The sequence below is a fragment of the Schistocerca piceifrons genome, chromosome 4, assembly GCF_021461385.2.
Source record: "Schistocerca piceifrons isolate TAMUIC-IGC-003096 chromosome 4, iqSchPice1.1, whole genome shotgun sequence".
Lineage (NCBI taxonomy): Eukaryota > Metazoa > Arthropoda > Insecta > Orthoptera > Acrididae > Schistocerca > Schistocerca piceifrons.
This window is the reverse complement of record NC_060141.1, coordinates 572,074,746-572,081,334: the sequence shown is the minus strand read 5'-3', so window position 1 is coordinate 572,081,334 and position 6,589 is coordinate 572,074,746.

Here is a 6,589-nt window from a genome sequence, read left to right as displayed (position 1 = left end):
GACTTTGGAAACAGGTTGGAGACTATGGGTCAAGCTGCTGGAAAACCATTCTGGAGTGTAATTAGCAGTCTTCGAAAGGGAGGTAAGAAGGAAATGACAAGTATTTTGGACAGGTCAGGAAAACTGCTGGTGAAGCCTGTGAATGCCTTGGGCAGATGGAGGGAATATTTTGAAGAGTTGCTCAATGTAGGTGAAAATGCGATCAGTAATGTTTCAGATTTCGAGGTAGAATGGGATAGGAATGATGATGGAAATAGGATCACATTTGAGGAAGTGGAAAAAATGGTCATTAGATTGCAGTGCAATAAAGCGGCTGGGGTGGATGAAATTAAGTCGGAACTCATCGAATACAGTGGAATGTCAGGTCTTAAATGGCTACACAGGATAATTGAAATGGCCTGGGAGTCGGGACAGGTTCCATCAGACTGCACAAAAGCAGTAATCACACCAATCTTTAAACATGGAAACAGAAAAGATTGTAACAACTACAGAGGTATCTCTTTAATCAGCGTTGTGGGTAAAATCTTCTCAGGTATTGTTGAAACGAAAGTGCGAGTATTAGTTGAGGACCAATTGGATGAAAATCAGTGTGGGTTTAGGCCTCTTAGAGGTTGTCAGGACCAGATCTTTAGCTTACGGCAAATAATGGTGAAGTGTTATGAGTGGAACAGGGAATTGTATCTATGCTTTATAGATCTAGAAAAGGCATATGACCGGGCTCCTAGGAGGAAGTTATTGTCTGTTCTACAAGATTATGGAATAGGAGGCAAACTTTTGCAAGCAATTAAAGGTCTTTACATGGATAGTCAGGCAGCAGTTAGAGTTGACGGTAAATTGAGTTCATGGTTCAGAGTAGTTTCAGGGGTAAGACAAGGCTGCAGCCTGTCTCCACTGTTGTTCATATTATTTATGGATCATATGTTGAAAACAATAGACTGGCTGGGTGAGATTAAGATATGTGAACACAAAATAAGCAGTCTTGCATATGCGGATGACTTAGTTGTGATGGCAGATTCGATTGAAAGTTTGCAAAGTAATATTTCAGAGCTAGATCAGAAATGTAAGGACTATGGTATGAAGATTAGCATCTCCAAAACGAAAGTAATGTCAGTGGGAAAGAAATATAAACGGATTGAGTGCCAAATAGGAGGAACAAAGTTAGAACAGGTGGACGGTTTCAAGTACTTAGGATGCATATTCTCACAGGATGGCAACATAGTGAAAGAACTGGAAGCGAGGTGTAGCAAAGCTAATGCAGTGAGCGTTCAGCTACGATCTACTCTCTTCTGCAAGAAGGAAGTCAGTACTAAGACTAAGTTATCTGTGCACCGTTCAATCTTTCGACCAACTTTGTTGTATGGGAGCGAAAGCTGGGTGGATTCAGGTTACCTTATCAACAAGGTTGAGGTTACAGATATGAAAGTAGCTAGGATGATTGCAGGTACTAGTAGATGGGAACAATGGCAGGAGGGTGTCCACAATGAGGAAATCAAAGAAAAACTGGGAATGAACTCTATAGATGTAGCAGTCAGGGCGAACAGACTTAGATGGTGGGGTCATGTTACACGCATGGGAGAAGCAAGGTTACCCAAGAGTCTCATGGATTCAGCAGTAGAGGGTAGGAGGAGTCGGGGCAGACCGAGGAGAAGGTACCTGGATTCGGTTAAGAACGATTTTGAAGTAATAGGTTTAACATCAGAAGAGGCACCAATGTTAGCACTGAATAGGGGATCATGGAGGAACTGTATAAGGGGGGCTATGCTCCAGACTGAACGCTGAAAGGCATAATCAGTCTTAAATGATGATGATGATGATGATGATGATGATGATAACATAGATAAACTGAAACTTAGAATTTTTCATTTCATGATTGATGTGATTGTTTTGGGAAAGTGCGTTCTATTGCTTGCTTGGTTGTTTGTATATGGCATCACATTTATGTTGAATTTTGATTAATATTATTCCAAAATTATTTAACACAGTGAAATTATATAATATTTATTTATGCAGTTGATTTTTGGATGTGCAGGTAAATGTTATTGCCAAGTAATGCAATTTTGACTGTAATATAGAGTGTTCACCATTTAACCATTTCTGCAACGATTGTTTGAGGTCTTCCCAAATTATTACATTTAATTTTCTCTAGTATTTTGAAACCATAATAAACATTTCTCACATTTCGCTTTATTATCTTATAAAACACTTCTGCTGGTTTTGTGGTTTTATATATGAACTATGTATTCCCTTAACACACATTTATTCATATAAGTTACATAATAATAATTAGTCTCATGACTAATTGATTAATGAATAGAGTTTATCCAGTTGGACTGGCGACCGAATTTTTATACAACTTCATCGATTTGCAAGGGTTACTCAAAATTTCGTGGTAGTTTTTGTTGTTTTTGTTTTGTGTGATTTTCACTACTTTATAATAACCATTCAAAATTTACTTAAGAATAAGATGGAGTTAGGTATATATTCCACAAATCGCTTGAACGATTCTTTTAGTGGAATTATGTGGAACGAGTCAGTTTACAAGATATGCACATACATCTAGTGTAAATATTGATGAACATATTTTTCAGCCCTACTCATGCAACTGCACATAAAAACTAGATTTTTTCAGGCCATCGGTTTTTAAATAAAAATTCATCTATGGAATAGAAGAAGTTGTTCAGGAGAGATGACTTTACGTTAGATGCAAAACTTAATTGCTTAGTTACTTGTCAGACATCTTATGTTACCGGGCAAATGAGCAAACATTTTTGTTTCTGCATACTGAACTCATTTTTTAGCCATTGACAGCTTTAGTAATGGATAATAACGGTACTTTCTTCACGTGCTGTGTGTGTGTGTGTGTGTGTGTGTGTGTGTGTGTGTGTGTGTGTTGTGCCAGTGCAGCTAACAGCCTAATCCCATGAAGAGGTACCTACATGATAACTATGGGCGAATATCACATTACTATTATCAGGCTATACCAAAAAGTTATTGAAACTACTGAATGGCAAACGCAAGTCAAGAGGTTGATTTGAAGATTAGCAATTACATAAAGAGCAAAAGTATCTGAACTTAACTGTCTGAGCAGCTCATTAATGCATTTCTTCCAGTTCAAATTTTCATCAATATGTATACCCAAAAACACATTCTCACAGCATCAGTAACTTGTAACATCTTTGAAAATGTTGTTTACATTACTCATGTGAAACTAAGCCCTTCTATGTAAATGTTTATCTAATGTGCTGCCAGTAAACAGAGAATCTAGAAGTGTAAAGTGTTTTCCAGTGAGTTAAACAGCACTCACATAGTGCATCTCCCTAAACGTGTCGAGTTTAAAATTCATAAGAAAAACACAAGGCCATTTCGTCATACAGAATCATACGCCACGTAACTTTTCATCATATTTCACGTTTTAATAGCTTTGAATCTTTTCATAAACATTTTGAGAGAGATTAAAAGAACTAAATCTCTAATAAATTTTACCGGACAGTGGAAAAAACTTTATCTATCCTAGTGCAACAAAGCAATAATGTATACAAAACGAGGTGCCAGCAAGAAAGCAACGAAACATGTAACAACCATCTGAAGATGAGAAATCCAAAAGCAGCCACGCTTTGATTCAAATAAAAGTTTTCAAACCGTCTCATGGCTGGTTGATGTTTCAATTGTAAACCTTACAGTATTACAGACACAGTTTTCAAAATGTCGATTTTCGACAAAGCAGCATTATGATTAAAACGTTTTGTGTATAAAGCCATCGGTTCCAAAAACTTAAAAAAGAGTGACCTGATGTACAGCATCAAATGTCTTGGAAATAGCACAAAAAATTTAAAATTGCGATATTTTGTCTTTTAAGGCTTGGAATACTGAGTAAATTTGCAAGTAGCGCTGTCAGTCAAATAATCCTTCTGGTATCCAAACTGTAATGCGCTACGTGAATTGTTTCTGCTTAAATTTTAGACTACTCTTAAGTACATTAACACTTAGAAAAGTCTGGAAAAAGAAATTAACGATTTTGGACAATGATTATTTAAGCCTTTCTTGTCATCTTGACACCTTGTCACCTTGAGGTTGAAGAATTCAGTATTTTAATCTGCATAGAAAAATCACTGTGACAGTGCGGCATTCTAAAAGGTGCTTCAGGAGGAATGGTAAATATTTTAGGAGGTGGTAGTACTCAAATTTTTATTGATTACAGAGATACAGCTGAGGTCAATTCGTTTTCGTTTCGTGTGTTGGTACACAGGTTGCTATGGACGTCTTTACCGAATGTCAACAACAAAGTGTTGATGTTCAAGTTTTGAAGTTGAACTTTAGATTACATGAAGTTTTCATTGTGATTTGTTGGCCAAATCTGCCCTACTGTAGCGTGAAACGCGCTGCACATATTTACACATGTGGAGTATGCCGATATGATATTTGTGTATCGGTTTTGTAATGGAAACGCTGCTGCTGCTTGTAGAGAATACGCCATTCGATTTCCTAACCGCAGGCGACCATTTTCAAGAGTGTTTACTCGTGTGTTCAAAACACTACGTGACACTGGTACAATGCTCAGCACTCATATTGCATCTGCGCGTGTAAATGAACAGACTGTGAATGAAGTAGAAGACATTATTCAGTCGGTAGAACGTAGTCTTTCAACAAGCACTTGTAGAATTTCTGCACGTATTACAAGAGCATGGTGGACATTAGGTATGCACAGGTTCCATCCATATCATTTACAGCTCATTCAACAACTTCGAGCAGGAGATGAAGATGAACCATTGGAATTTTGTTATTGGACACCTGAAAATCGCCAGGTAACCCCATTTTTACTCTTCACTGATGAAGCAACTTTAGCTCTTGATAGCATCAATAACACTCGTAATTCCCATCAGTGATCTAGAGAAAATGCACATACCATTGTAGAGACATTTTCATGAATGCTTCTCTGTAAATGTGTGGTGTTGTTTGATAGATAATCAGATAATTGGGCCTGTAGTGTTACCGCATCGTCTTAAAGGACCCCATTATCCACACTTTCTCGAAAATGAACTTCCAGCATTATTTGAAGACATTCGCTTGGCTACAAGAATGCGTATGTTTATCCAGCATGATGGGGATCCTGCACATTGTAGTCGTAATATGACATTATCTAAACCTAACATTCCCGAGAAGATGGGTTGGTAGATATGGGCCCTTTTCTTTGGCCATCAAGATCCTCCGACCTTACCCCTTTGTATTTTTGTCTGTGGGGATGGTTGAAACGCGAAGTGTTCAAGAAAAAATAACCGCAAGAGCTTATTTGATCGTTCGCATTATGAGTAACGCAGATCTCATAAAGAAAGCAAAGACGACCTCAGAAGAGCTACACATGGTTTTATAAAGATGAGTCAAAAGACATTGAAGTTGGAGATGCAGTTTTTGAAAACCAACTGTGAACGTCCTCATTTGTCATTGCTTTAAGTTTGTTTGGGTTACATACTAAAAACTATATCTTTCTACTCAGTAAAAACTGAACACATGTTACATGGCATTTTTTTTATTAAAATTCGTCTATGCCACCACCTCCAAAAATATTTACTATTCCTCCTAAAACACCCTGTATGTATGTCATGGAGGACATTAGTTACTAAGTTAGCCAATCAAGCTATTGTGCATGCAAATTCAGTTCCGAAGAGTTGTTCTAACTTCATTGCTAATTAACTCAGAAATGGCTCAGCATACGGAATTGTTTCTTAACAATTATTTCTCAGCACAATCTATCGACCTTATAAGCTTTTCGGACTCTTTCTGACCACTCTACAGCATGTAATGGGTATAAGTGCACATATTTCTGTTAGTTACTGAGGACAGTGTACTAAACAACATTACATCAGTATTTACATCACTTGCACACTAGTGATTATAGCTATTACAACTTGTATGTTTCTAGGTTGGGTAGTACCTACATGGGACAAGAGCAAGCGATTAATGCTAATTTTCCCTTGGGCAGTAGGTCAGATATTGAAGTGTTGTTGTGTGGACGCAAAATGGTCACTTATCGCTGACAGGCGTCGTTTACTTCGCAGCCCATACAAGGCCATGCCGAAAACATCAAGCTATAAAGTTCGTGATGTGTTTGCAGAAAGACTGTTCGACGCAAAGAAAAAACAAGCAATACGCTGATACGTGTACATATCAAGATATGACGTATAAAAGCATGTGATTATACTTATTACACCCTGTATGTAGTTTACCATTACTTAATCCTTACACTATGTGATCAAAAGTATCCGGATAGCTGGCTGAAAACGACTTACAAGTTTGTGGCGCCTTCCATCGATAATGCTGGAATTCGGTATGGTGCTGGCCCACTCTTACCCTTGACGACTGCTTCCACTCTCGCAGGCGCAGCCATACGTTCAATCAGGTGCTGTAAGGTTTCTTGGGGAATGGCAGCCCATTCTTCACGGAGTGCTGCGCTCAGGAGACGTATCGACGTCGGTCGGTGAGGCCTGGCACGCAGTCGGCGTTCCAAGACATAGGATTCAGGATTCAGGACAGGACTTTGTGCAGGCCAGTCCATTACAGGGATGTTATTATCATATAACCACTCCGTCACAAA